We start from the raw sequence: 14,539 nt of genomic DNA on the forward strand, positions 1-14,539 counted from the left end.
GGCCTGGTTAGTACTTGGATGGGAGACCGCCTGGGAATACCAGGTGCTGTAAGCATTTAATTAATTAAATATTTATTTATGTCATTTTTTCCCATGAATGCGTCCTTTCTGTAAGCGTTCTCCCATGGCATGGCGTTGCCACATTAGTTTTGAAGTGTCTCTCCAATCGACTCCGCACTCTCTAACGGCCACACCACCCTGAGCACGCCCGCTCTCGTCTGATCTCGGAAGCCAAGCAGGGTCGGGCCTGGTTAGTACTTGGATGGGAGACCGCCTGGGAATACCAGGTGCTGTAAGTTTTTAATAAATTTTTTATTTATTTATGTAATTTTTTGTAAATGCATCCTTTCTGTAAGCGTAGGCTGATGGCATGGCGTTGCCACATTAGTCTTGAAGTGTCTCTCGAATCCAGTCAGCACTCGCTTACGGCCACACCACCCTGAGCACGCCTGCTAGTTGGTACGTTCAAGGAAGTGTCTGTGCCGGTAGTAGAGGGAGAAAGGCTCCCTCACGTGGGTTTGTTAAATTTGAATTTAGTTTATAGTTTGAGTTTAATTTATTGTTTGTGAAGTGTTTATTTTGAGTTTAAACCACCGAACAGCAGCTTTATGCTGACTGTGAGGTGGTTTTTTGTTGTATTAAGTTAAAATTAAAAAAAGATCAGACGGACGCATGGCAAACAACACTGAAATGGCTGAGGAACAAAGTACTGGCAACGAAACTGGACTGGATAAACGAAAACGAGCTGGACATGATTTAAATAAAGACGCAAGGCAGGATGGATTAACTGAAAGTAGAAGAGGAATCTTTGAAAATGAAAGCAACGGTAACGAAAAGGGAATGGAAAAACGACAACGAGCTGGAAAAGATTTAAATGAAGACGCCAGGAAAGATAGTTTAACAGAAAACAGCAGAGAAAATGTTGAAAACGAAAGCAACGGTAACGAAAATGGACAGCAAAAAAGACAACGAGATGGAAATGACAACGGTGAAAAAGCAAAGAAAAGAGGTGAGCAAAGGATTTACGCAAAAGCAGCAACAGTGATTGTGAATGTTGATAATGTGGAAGGATTGAAAGCGGAAGATTTAATAAAAGCAGTAACAGATATGATTGGACAAGGGAACATTTTGGTAATGAGACCACGAAATAATAATGAATATGAACTGATTTTAGAAAATGAGGAAATGTGCGAGGATCTAATGGAAGGACTAATGATTAAAGGTGTGCAGTGCAACGTAAGAAAGCTAAAAAATAAGGAGTATGTTGTCTCTTTTATGCATTTGCCTGGGTACCTAGATGATTATGAAATTTTAGAGAAATTAGAAAGCTGGCAGGTTGTGCCAATCACAAAACTTAAAAGGAGAGTGTATCCGGGCACGAGATACGTGAGAGTAAGGTTCCCTAAGGAGGTGGTCTCCTACCATACAGCACAAAGTTTGAGACTGCGGAGGGCTCCCAGCATTTCCGAGTGATGCACAGCCATCAGGTGAAAACCTGTCGGCTGTGCATGAGCTCGGAACTTTTGCTGAAGGAGTGCCCCGAGTTTAAATGTTATAAGTGCGAGGAGCTGGGACACTTTGCACATCAGTGTAGAGCAGTCAGGTGCCCGGATTGCAATGATTTTATAAACAAATGTGAGTGTTGGATGGAGGAAGAGGAAGGAGGGGTGGATAATCAGGTGCCCAGACAAATGCATAAAAGAAATGATAACGCAGAAGAGAGAACGAATGAAGAGGGGAGACAAATAGAGAAACAGCAGTCAACAGAGCCTGAAGGAGAAGAAGCAATGGCGGAAAAGCAGATAATTGAAGAAAAAGCAACTGAAAATCAAGGGGAAACGGTACGGGAAAAGGACACAGAAAGGACACAAATGGAGATATCGGAGAGTTTGGATGTTTTAATGGACAAAGAAGGTAACGAGGAACAACGGAGTACAGCACAAGACAGCGAAAGAGAGGACGATGAAATGGAAGAAGCAGGAGTAATGGACAGACGGGAAAAAAAGCCTTTGAGGAGAAGAACAATGAAGGTAACGCCAAATATTGATAATGCGCGAAAAAAGAAATTAAAGTCCCAATTGACAAGAGAAAATAGATTTGAGGTGTTAAGGCGAGGAGAGGAGATGGACTGAGATGATGGTATTTAAGGTTTTTATTTTATTAATTTTTTTAATGGTTTTACGATGTGTGACTTTTAACGCGAGGGGACTTTTAGATTTTAAGAAATTTGAAAGAGTAACTGATCATTTTAAAAATCAGGACATAATTTTACTGCAGGAAACAAACTGGAAAGATGATATTTTAATGGACTATCGAAAGAAATGGGAAGGATGGATTTTACATAATAACGGTGATGGAAAATGTGGAAGAGGAGTCGCAATTTTAATGAAAAGTGACGTTTTTAACATGGCGGAAGGAATGGTTTTTAAGAGTGATATGGGAAGAAAAGAACAAAAATTTTTAATGGAAGATTTTAAAATGACTGATGTGTGGAGAGAAAGAAATCAAAGGAAAAAATAGTTTTCAAGAAGACAAATTGTGATGAATTTTGTGTGTAATACGAGGATTGATTTAATTTTGTGTACAAGAAATGTGGAGAATTTTATTGAAGATATTAAGTATGAGGAGACAAGTTTAAGTGATCACAAGTTTTTATTTTTTAACATAGATTGGGAGAAATTACAAAGAGGGCCTGGAGTATGGGTTTTAAACACAGAAATTTTGAAGGACAAACATTATGTTGAAAGCATGAAAGAAATTATTGAGAATGAGAAAAACAGTGTAATGTATGCAGAAAATAAGAGAATATGGTGGGAAAATGTAAAGTATGCTATAAAAAAATATTCAATTGAATATTGTAAATTAGTGCAAAAATGTAAAAGGTTTAAGGAGAAAGAATTGAAAGCAAGTCTTGAAAAATAATTAAATGAAGAAAATAAGGACATTCAAAAGATCAAAGAAATCGAAGAAAAGTTGAAAGAAGTAGAGGAAAAGCAATATGAAGGAGCAAGATTACGAAGTAAAGCACAGTATATGGTTGAGGGAGAAAATGTACAAAATTCTTTTTTGATTTAGAAAAAAAGAAAGGGAATGCTGAAACGATGAAGGAGATAAAAGGAAAAAATTGAGAAATAATACAGGGAAATGCAAATGTTCTAAAAGAAATTAAGGATTTTTATGAAGATCTTTTTAAGGCAAGAGGAGTAGAGGAGAAAGAAAAAACAGATTTTCTTAACAAAATAAAAGCAAAAGTAAGCGAAGAAGATAAAGAGGAATGTGAACAAGAGTTTAGAGCAGAAGAAATTGAACAAGCGCTTGACGAACTAAATAAAAAGAAAAGCCCAGGAATTGACGGTTTAGGAAGTGAATTTTATAAGTGTTTTAAGGGGATTTTAAAGAGCACCTATTATGGGATACACGTTTTTAAACATCCTTTTGTGTGTAAGTGTGCATTAGTACATGCTAACGATATTCAAAAAGTACATACCTCAAAGAAAACGATGACGCGAGTTATCGTCTCTAACGTTCGAGGACTACAAAAAACACTCGGATTGTAGGCAACAGTTTACTTCCTGGGATTAGTGACATAGATAAGACCAACATTATCATAGTTCAGCCCTCTCTGCTTTGCTTGGGTACGCCCTCAAAGACGGGGGTGGGGTGGGGAGCGCCGAGTCAGAAGAGAGCTAAAATGGCGGAGGTTGTGAGTCCCTGCTTTGACTCTGTTTGCAAACTCTTGTTTCATTGTTTAAGCGATTAAATCTCTCGAGTAGACGCTGTCTCTTTAGATGCGAGGGCAAAATAGCACTTTATGGACTTCCACAGAGGACATCATGTTTAATACGGTTTCGGAAAAATCCAGTCAGAAGTTGTTCACGGAGTTTTCACAATAACTGCTTCTCATGAACCGAAGCTGGATTTGCGCGACGTCTCCTCTTGAAAGTTGGATTACTGTGCACTTCTGGATCACAGACTGTAAGTATTCATGTTTATTATTTGCCTTTTACTGTACATTACGTAACCGGTAACCGGAGATTAACATAATGTGCGTGTAGAGCTAAGCTTGCAAGCTAATTGTTTTGTGTTGTAATACTGTATTTCATAAACAACGTACCATATTTACACACGTGTATGTTGAATTATGCAGGCTTTCGTTTTTTTTATCGATGTTGGTTTAGACATGTTTACAAAGTTGCTAAGATAAATACAAATACAAATGCCAGCTAAACTGTTACCGGTAAAATTTGTTCTCATGATCAAACTCAAGAAACTCTAAGTACAGATGATTTATTTAAAGTTATATGTATTTTACTGTTGTATTTACTTGAAGCTTTCTTAGATTTTGAAACGAAGTAAACACGTAATGTGTGTTGTGTTGGACTTTAAGGCGTCCATTTGCATGTTCATAATTTAGAGGAAAGGCACAAGATACGAATATCTAAGTTCAAATATTTATTGATCAGATTGAAAAAGTTTAACAGCGCTGGGTCCTCTCAAGTAGCGAACAACCAGCTCAGGAAGTAACATGCTTATTTATAAAATATGTGACGTCGATCTTTCTTCAGAAAATCTCCACCCACAAAGGCCGTTCCCCTCGTCCATCTGACTCCATCACCACACCCAATTTTAGCCTGTAGGCAAAGATGGACACACATAGACAAAGAAAAACAAACTGTTCTCCTCTCATCCCTGGGAGCCCTGCAGTTCCTCTCCAGTACTCCTCCACTTTGAATAGCATGTTATAATGCTTTCTTAAAAACAAATCATTAATAAAACATTCATTTATAAAAAACATAAGCTGTAAGATGAAAGTGATTTTTATGTAAAACATATTTCAATATCATGACATCATTTCATTATTTGTAAAATTGGTTATATGAATAAGGCACACATTAACTTCTTTAGATAGATAAACACATATTAAATCTTTTACTGCAATACTACTTCTAAGCAAACACTTTAATCATTATTAAAAACCATCTGTTAGGAAAGAAAACACACACACACACACACACACACACACACACACACACACACACACACACACACACACACACACACACACACACACACACACACACACACACACACATACATACATACATACAGGAGATTCTGTTTCTTCAAGGTTGAGCTGCCCTGCCCCCATTAAGTTATTCTGTATGCAACCTTTATTTCATTGGTTAATACACATTTATCAAAGACAACATCTTATATTTATTACATCAATTATTCAATGATTAATACTGATTAAGTAAGAAATACATGGCATATTTTATCCTGTGAATATAAAAGCATTAGTTACAGTTTTTTTTATTCGCTTTGGTACTATTTTCACAAGTATGTGGTAAAACTTCAAAACTGTTAGTACAAAACTCAAGGCAGATCATCAAATAGTCAGTTTTTTCAAACATTTAATCACATGTTCAATTGACTTAGTACAACACACAAAATTATATATTCACTTTTTCACAACACTTAATCATTGTGTCATCAAAGAAATACTTTTCATATGAAGTAACTGTCTTTCACAATGCAATGCTCTCAATACTTTTGATATGCTTCTCATCTCATTTGCGTAAATACATTTGACCATCACTAAATCCAACTGATCTTAATGGTTAATCACTGAACCATTTGGTAAACCTATATATTTTCATTTCAGCAATATATGGATTTTGAGAACTACAGAAATAAAACCTCTGTTTGTACGAACATATAAATTATGTGTAACCACACATGATAAAATACTCTTTATTGCAAATTGATTTTACATAGTGGTAACCAAAGTTGGTCATTACAGTAGATACAGTTTACTGTACTGTAAAAGTGGGGGTGAAACACTGGCAATTTACAGTATTTCAACATGAAGCAGGACAGACAGCAAGGAATAAGAAGATCTTTTGGACAAGGGATCCGTCAGAGAGGTGGGCATGGGCACCCACAGAGAGGTCAAAGAGGTGAACGAAAATCTACGGCCAAATGCTCAAGACAGGCTTGATCCAAATTACTGTAATGTAATGTGTGCACTAAATTTTATGTTTTCAGTTACATTATAGAAAGTATAGCTATGTTACAATTATATCTGAAAAATAAAAACTACTGTAGTTTGCTCAAATGATTGTAGAGGATGTCTTCATTGATCCTTCACTTGATTACACATAGGATGGATATTTTGGAAATTATAGATTATGTAAGTAATGTAAGTGTATTGCCTAATGTGAAACTGTGTAATATGTATTTTTTTAGTACTGTAGCATATTAATTTCAGCACTTTTAAGGCTGATTTGAAACATGTATCTTGCATTGTTTGCTGTTGGATGAACTGATTGTTAAAAGTACTAAACTGAAAGAAGATCATACCGTTGTGTTTCGGTGATTAAACCAAATGTTCTCATTACATATTACAATAATCTTGCATTTGAAACAATGATTATGTGGACTGAAAACATGTGCAACTTACTGAAAGCATTACATCAGGTTTTGAAAGAATGACTAGCTGCGTTACAAGTGTGATCAGTTTGGATTTTTGTACTAAGAGTTTTGAAAATGTACACCTTACTTGTGAAAATAGTACCAAAGCGAATAAAAAAAACTGTAATAAAATAGTTGCCGGTTTGCTTTCCCCCTCAGGCCTCTCTCTTATCTTGATCGATACCAGGCGTAAATTCCTCAGCATATGCTCCTTGTAGCTTTTACACACATACAAAAACTGGTAACTCTCCACTCTCAAACATAAACACCTCATTTCTACATAATAGCTCAGTGCATATATGAAACACACAATGTTTATAGAATAAAATGATCAATTAAAGAAATATAAAAATGGAACAAAATCAATTTCCACAGTCCTTATTTGGACATCTTTGTAACTTTAACACTTTTAGCAATCAGCATGAAATGTAGGCAGTAAATATGTAAAACATAATTATTCAACAACACAACAGTACTCCATTGTTCATGAATTGGTTAAATGCATTCATTAGTTAAACATACTAATTTTCACTTTCTCTAAATATAACATAGTTATAAAGCAAACAACTTGTTTATTGAAACCATCTGTTCTGCGTGTTTTCTCTTCAGGGCTTTGTTATCAGCGTTTGCTGGTCTCTCCCCCAACCGAAACCACAGCCTCTCAACTTTACACACAGACATTTACTCACATATCTCAGCACAGAAAACCTAATGGCACATATGAATTATAACATAACATACTGATTAATAAAACAACATAAAAATCCCACAATTCCCTCTCTTGACCTCTGAAAGAGGTCACACATTTTCTTCTTCCTCCTCATCCAGGTTCTGTAGGCCTAATAGGGGCATGCTATATGGGGGTGGACTATTCTCTTTTTTCTCTATTGCAGACACTATCAGTCTGTTACACAGGGATCTCCATTGTTTATGCCAAATATTATGGTGACTATAATTGCAGTTATAACTCCTAGGGCCCACAGAACCTTCCAATTTCCATATAGCTTCATCTCTGTGGAAAAAATACACTTGTGCCTATTGGCTAATACTCAAATAACAATCGTAAATTCAAAAAGGAAAAGAAAAAATGAAATATGAAATTAATACTCTAGAATTGTATAAGAAACTTAAGAAATTCAAAGATCAAAATTCAAAGGTCAATATGGTATGTAGGTTATAATGAATATATGGTAATTGTGATATTCAGGTCCCTAAAAACTTCTGTCAGGATTTCCAGCACTTTGTGGAAATCCAATTTATCTAAGCCACACCCCAGGCGGGGAGTGGATACACTTGTTATGTTTTCTTTCTCACACCACTCTCTCATACGTCTGAGGCTGTGGGTAAAATTCTCATATGTTGGTAAATCAGTACAATTTTGTTTTGTTATTAAATGAAAAATCAATCTGCCGTCATCCTCGTTGGTAACTGCACATTCACCTGTGTGTTTGTTCTGTCTTACAACCTTTTGTGTACCGTACTTCACTTTGAACTGTACGGCTATACCTGCTCCGTAGGCACAATCTGTGCTCACACAGTGTGCTAGGGGTTCTGTTACTGGGCTGGAAAAAATGTCACCTTTTTTATGCACAATTTTACAGTGTGTTTGTTGACTTTGTTGTTGGTGTTGTGTGAGTGTTACCACTGATGTGTTACCACTGATGTTTCACTTCCTGTTTGTTCTCTCTGTATTCCAGCTGATTCACTTTCACTTTCAACACTCTCCCTCTCTTGGACCTGAGTCCTCAGGTCCACACCTGTGTCTGTTAGAAACCCAACCATCATTTTTAACAGCTGGGTCGTTCTCACAATTTCGTTGTTTGGTAGCCTGGCAGGAAAAATGTTCAATCATAGCAGTAAGTTTCTAGAAATAAACAGCATTAGTTAGTGGCAGGATTGGATCCTGCACCAAGGCGTTCCGTGGGCCTGGAAACTGACGACCTGTAAGCAATTCAAAGGTTGTGAAACCAGAAATCCTGTTAACAGAAGAGCGAATAGACATTAATGCAATTGGTAATGCGTCAAGCCGTGTTATTTTTGTCTGTGCACATAGTTTGTCAAGTCAAGTTTTAATGTCAAAGTCAGGTTCATTATTTCATCTTTGCTCTAACATTGGGGTGATAAACAGCCCCGAAACTATATGTCAATTCCAGTGCGTGTTTGTCAATTTTGTCAGATCTAACTTTGTCTTGGGAAACCATGGTTGGGGATATAAGTGGTTTATTAGGCAGTTGACAACAGCCACGTCATTAGGTACCTTCACAGCCTGTAGTATGTGTCAGGCTTTGCTAGCATTTACTATAGGCCGGCCTTTCCTGGTTTCAAACCCACCTATCTGCCATATGGCAGTTCCATATATACTGCACCAATCACATATGCAGATTCACTATAAACAATCACCCTCTCTTCACCAGTGTAGTGCAAGGCTTTGATAACAGCTGTCATTTCAGCTCTCTGTGCTGACCGTTTACCTTTCAATCTACCACTCAGTCGTGTTACAAAATCACCCACAACTTGCTCAACCACAGCCAAGCCTGCCTTCAATGTGTCATTTGCTGCTCTGAAACAACAACCATCTGTAAACAGTGTAATTAACGGTGGGGTAGTTGTCAGTGGTACCGCGAACAAACCATCTCTCAATTTATTTGCTTTTTCAGTCAATGGTATAACAATTATAATTAATTACAATAATAATAATTTGTATATCAGTCAATGGTATCCAATCCTGCGGCTCACCCTCAGTGATTAGATCTGCCATGTGAACACCTTCATGCACATATATGATGTCTTGGCTGGCGATTTCCTTAAATACAAAGTTTGTTACAATAATCAGTTATTTTTCTATTCTCACAGCTTTTCTTGTTTACCTTTTATAGTGTTCTATGGTGTTCTTTTCTTCTTTTTCAATTTATTTCTTTTATCTATTTTAATTTCCTTTCTGCCATAGCTGTTCTATATTTGCTTTTTAGCTTAATACCATCATTGGAGTTCTGACTTCCTCTGTAGATAACAAATTCAATTATGCATTTCTTCCTGTCAGATTAATAGGAGTCTGATTTGATTTCAGAACAGGTAGTCACACCTAACAACAAAGTTCTTAATCAGCCTTTAAATTTGTCTAGCTGATTTTCTCATAAAGATTGTCTGTGTCCCTATAATAACAAGGTCTTTACTAAACATTGAACGGCTGTTTACTCTTTCCCCTTTTTCACTCAAAGGCTCGTATGAAGATGAAAAAGTTCAGTGTCCAGTGAAATATTGTCCAGTTTCTCTTGCCTCCAAGAACATTATTATCTTTGTGAGTCTTTCTGGATTCCACTCAGTCTTTTTGGTGTTTCATCCTTGTAAATGTCTCTGACCATATGCAGTGCCCCCTTCACCGCTTGAGTTCAAGTATAGTCCCATTCAAATAGAATGTGCTTTCAGTCCAGGTTATGAGTTACTCCTCTCTTTGCAACTCCAGCACTTTGATATCACACACAGTTTTTCATTGTCTGTTTCTTGCCAGCTTTTTAGTCACTTTCTTGAATGTCAAAGGATGAGAGCTTTCAGCCTTTCAAGGTTTAACTTAACCCATTGCAAAATATTGCCTTTCAATTTAAAATAAAATTTATCTTGTGACCACCTTCCACCATCAGATGAAGACTCCTCTTCATTTTGTTAAATCTTTTTGTCCTCTATACAAATTATCTGTGTCATTCACCTTTTAACAATTTTCTGTCCTTTTTTAATTGTTCATCTTTATTTCCACATTTAATAACTTGGTCTCTACTCTTTTCTGTAACTTGTTGTTTTTCTTTCAAAGCTTCACCTCTGTCTTTCTGCTAAATTTTGCTTAATCCCATTTATGGTTTTAACAGACTCAATATATCACAGACACACTACATTTTCACACAAATAAAATCTACATCTACATTTAATTCACCGCTATTGATTTAAAAAACAGGCTGTTGCATTGGGGCTTTGGCTTTCTCATAAGGAGGAGGTGTGTGCAAGGAGGGGTAGATCGATTTCACTGGGGGTGGAACTGGAGGAGGAGCCGTAGGTGTCACACTTGAGTCTGGCTGACTGTTTCCTTGTTTAACTTCCTTTGGCTTTGCAGCTGCACCACTGTCAACTTCCCCTTACTAATTCAACCTCTTTCTGTCTTTTCTTAACATCTTTAGGATCAGTTTGGGCCATCATTAATTGAACTATTTTTTTTTTGCCATGGCACATACACCGGTGAACACACATATTCATCACACTCTTTCTGAAATTCAGCCAGAATATATATCAACGTTCAATACACGGTACAAATACTATTACAATACAATTTCTCAGACAAAACCACAACAATAACAGTAAGACGTCAATTTTCTTTTCCAGTATTCGTAGGCCTTACACCTCACGGGCTGCTGTACACCCCCTACGGCTACAACCGAGTCGGTATTTTATAACACCTAATGTATTAAAGGAATCCTCAACCTTATATTTAATTCTGTTAACTTACACCGCCATTAACAGTATTTATGGACCTTTCATCCAAGAGCCTCTCACTCCTTACGGCTACAACCGAGTCGGTATTTTATAACGCCTAATGCGTTAAAGGAATCCTCAAACTTATATTTAATTCTGTTAACTTACACCGCCATTAACGGTATTTATGGACCTTTCATCCAAGAGCCTCTCACTCCTTACGGCTACAACCGAGTCGGTATTTTATAACGCCTAATGCGTTAAAGGAATCCTCAACCTTATATTTAATATCAAAATTCAAAAATTTCAAAAAGTTTTTCACTCTGATCAATTTTGCAATAAATGTACATTTGTAATTCAGTTCGGATCTCCTTATCAACACAAGTAATTTGGTATATCCAAAAAGCAGAATTTGATAAAACAGGCTTCTGCTTACCTTATTTTAGTAGAGCGCTCATTTTGTGTTGAAATGGAGCCCTCCCTTACTCTGGTTTCTTCAATGTGAAACCCTCCTTCCTCTCACTCTCTCCTTTCCCTCCACAAAACGTCGGTGGTCACCAATTGTTGGACTTTAAGGCGTCCATTTGCATGTTCATAATTTAGAGGAAAGGCACAAGATACGAATATCTAAGTTCAAATATTTATTGATCAGATTGAAAAAGTTTAACAGCGCTGGGTCCTCTCAAGTAGCGAACAACCAGCTCAGGAAGTAACATGCTTATTTATAAAATATGTGACGTCGATCTTTCTTCAGAAAATCTCCACCCACAAAGGCCGTTCCCCTCGTCCATCTGACTCCATCACCACACCCAATTTTAGCCTGTAGGCAAAGATGGACACACATAGACAAAGAAAAACAAACTGTTCTCCTCTCATCCCTGGGAGCCCTGCAGTTCCTCTCCAGTACTCCTCCACTTTGAATAGCATGTTATAATGCTTTCTTAAAAACAAATCATTAATAAAACATTCATTTATAAAAAACATAAGCTGTAAGATGAAAGTGATTATTATGTAAAACATATTTCAATATCATGACATCATTTCATTATTTGTAAAATTGGTTATATGAATAAGGCACACATTAACTTCTTTAGATAGATAAACACATATTAAATCTTTTACTGCAATACTACTTCTAAGCAAACACTTTAATCATTATTAAAAACCATCTGTTAGGAAAGAAAACACACACACACACACACACACACACACACACACACACACACACACACACACACACACACACACACACACACACACACACACACACACACACACACACACACACACACACACACACACACACACACACACACACACACACACACACACATACATACATACAGGAGATTCTGTTTCTTCAAGGTTGAGCTGCCCTGCCCCCATTAAGTTATTCTGTATGCAACCTTCATTTCATTGGTTAATACACATTTATCAAAGACAACATCTTATATTTATTACATCAATTATTCAATGATTAATACTGATTAGGTAAGAAATACATGGCATATTTTATCCTGTGAATATAAAAGCATTAGTTAATAAAATAGTTGCCGGTTTGCTTTCCCCCTCAGGCCTCTCTCTTATCTTGATCGATACCAGGCGTAAATTCCTCAGCATATGCTCCTTGTAGCTTTTACACACATACAAAAACTGGTAACTCTCCACTCTCAAACATAAACACCTCATTTCTACATAATAGCTCAGTGCATATATGAAACACACAATGTTTATAGAATAAAATGATCAATTAAAGAAATATAAAAATGGAACAAAATCAATTTCCACAGTCCTTATTTGGACATCTTGTAACTTTAACACTTTTAGCAATCAGCATGAAATGTAGGCAGTAAATATGTAAAACATAATTATTCAACAACACAACAGTACTCCATTGTTCATGAATTGGTTAAATGCATTCATTAGTTAAACATACTAATTTTCACTTTCTCTAAATATAACATAGTTATAAAGCAAACAACTTGTTTATTGAAACCATCTGTTCTGCGTGTTTTCTCTTCAGGGCTTTGTTATCAGCGTTTGCTGGTCTCTCCCCCAACCGAAACCACAGCCTCTCAACTTTACACACAGACATTTACTCACATATCTCAGCACAGAAAACCTAATGGCACATATGAATTATAACATAACATACTGATTAATAAAACAACATAAAAATCCCACAGTTGCTAATGTTGGGCCATGTAATATGTAATACATTTACGTTTTAATGAATAGTCTAACGATTTATAGTCGTTGTACTCTATTGTTATAATATGTCTTTTTGACTGAATACATGTTTGTTTTATTTGTCTATATCCTAGATTCGCAGCTGTACACATCCTTCTACACTGTATGCAAACATGCAACATCATTACACACAGTACAAGGAGTCAGACTGGTATATGAGGAGCAAAGGTGTTTAACACATATTATGTATTTACCTAGTGAAACCAATACCAGTCTTAAATGTATAACTGATGATGACAAAGTTTTTTTTCTCTGCATAATAATAGGAACCCAGGCAGTAGCATCGTTTCACAATGTTTCCATCATCATCATCAGTGGATGCCTTTGCCGTCCGTAGCCTGAGATTTCAGATTTGCAGCAAAAAAATTTGATTTTCTCATTTATTGGAATGCTGTGCAGGTATTTAAGTATTTTAGTAACTGTGTTAAATAAAGTAGTATTTACTTTTACAATAAATTAATTGCTTGTTTATATTTTACAGGTATTTGTACCTTGCAGCCATCCATTACAATGTCACCAAGCCGTAACAAAAGCAGGAGAGGGAAAGTACAAGGCTATGTTCCCAAAACACACAAGTGACATACCGTAAGCAGTAATGTTTTATTTCAAATACATTCATAATTAAAAACTTAATGTATGAAGCAGGGAAATAAATGATCAAAACAAAAGATTTATTGACTGCAATATTTCTACAGTTATGTGGAGGATGTGATCAGGCTTGTGTTTGATGAGGTATTTGAAGATAAGCTGAAGGAAGCCCTGATTCCAATGGACCTGGCATCACAGTTTGAGAGACCTTCAAAGGAGGACGTGATTGCATGCCATCTTCAGTGCAGGGGTCGTCGAAAGCCAAAACTGTGACCGATCTGATCAGGAAGCTCCAAGCGTATCTGGAGAACAACACACGACAGGATGATAACCTTATAGTGTCGTCTTAAATAGCACCAGCTGACAAAGCTTTGCTGTGCCATTTATCTGAATAGATAGCTGTAAGAAATGAATTGAACAATTTTTGAAACAAGAGCACAATATGGTTACTAAAGTATGTTTATTTGTATATTGTTTAACATTTAAATATATATTTGTAATAAATAAAAAAAACTTTTGACTGACTATTATATTTTCTTTAAAGTTGCATCTTTTGTTTTTTTGGGTACTTTGTTACTATAATTATACTTTAGTGTTATTGGTTTAAAAATTTAATAAAACTTACTGTAGTCCTGCACCTTAAAGGCTTATAGTCGGTACAATAAATGTTCTGTGTGTAGGGATTTATACAATTTGTGCAAAACCTGGATGATGAATCACGCAGGTAAGAGGCCCTGGAACCTGTTGCATTCTCCTTAAAACCTAATAA

General features: G+C 36.3%; 1 long non-coding RNA gene, 1 other non-coding gene and 1 pseudogene across 2 annotated transcripts; all 3 read left to right on the plus strand.

Moving 5' to 3' along the window:
• The window catches only part of LOC135751084 (5S ribosomal RNA), a 119-nt pseudogene extending 64 nt beyond the window's left edge, over positions 1–55 (plus strand).
• A 125-nt stretch (positions 56–180) lies between these two features.
• On the plus strand, positions 181–299 carry LOC135751006 (5S ribosomal RNA). Its single transcript, XR_010532902.1, has one exon. It is a non-coding gene; the product is annotated as a 5S ribosomal RNA (ribosomal RNA).
• Positions 300–13,442: 13,143 nt separating this feature from the next.
• On the plus strand, positions 13,443–14,240 carry LOC135750959 (uncharacterized). Its single transcript, XR_010532856.2, has 3 exons — positions 13,443–13,581; positions 13,664–13,767; positions 13,878–14,240. It is a non-coding gene; the product is annotated as an uncharacterized lncRNA (long non-coding RNA).
• Positions 14,241–14,539: the final 299 nt, after the last annotated feature.

This window comes from Paramisgurnus dabryanus, chromosome 18 (assembly GCF_030506205.2).
Source record: "Paramisgurnus dabryanus chromosome 18, PD_genome_1.1, whole genome shotgun sequence".
Lineage (NCBI taxonomy): Eukaryota > Metazoa > Chordata > Actinopteri > Cypriniformes > Cobitidae > Paramisgurnus > Paramisgurnus dabryanus.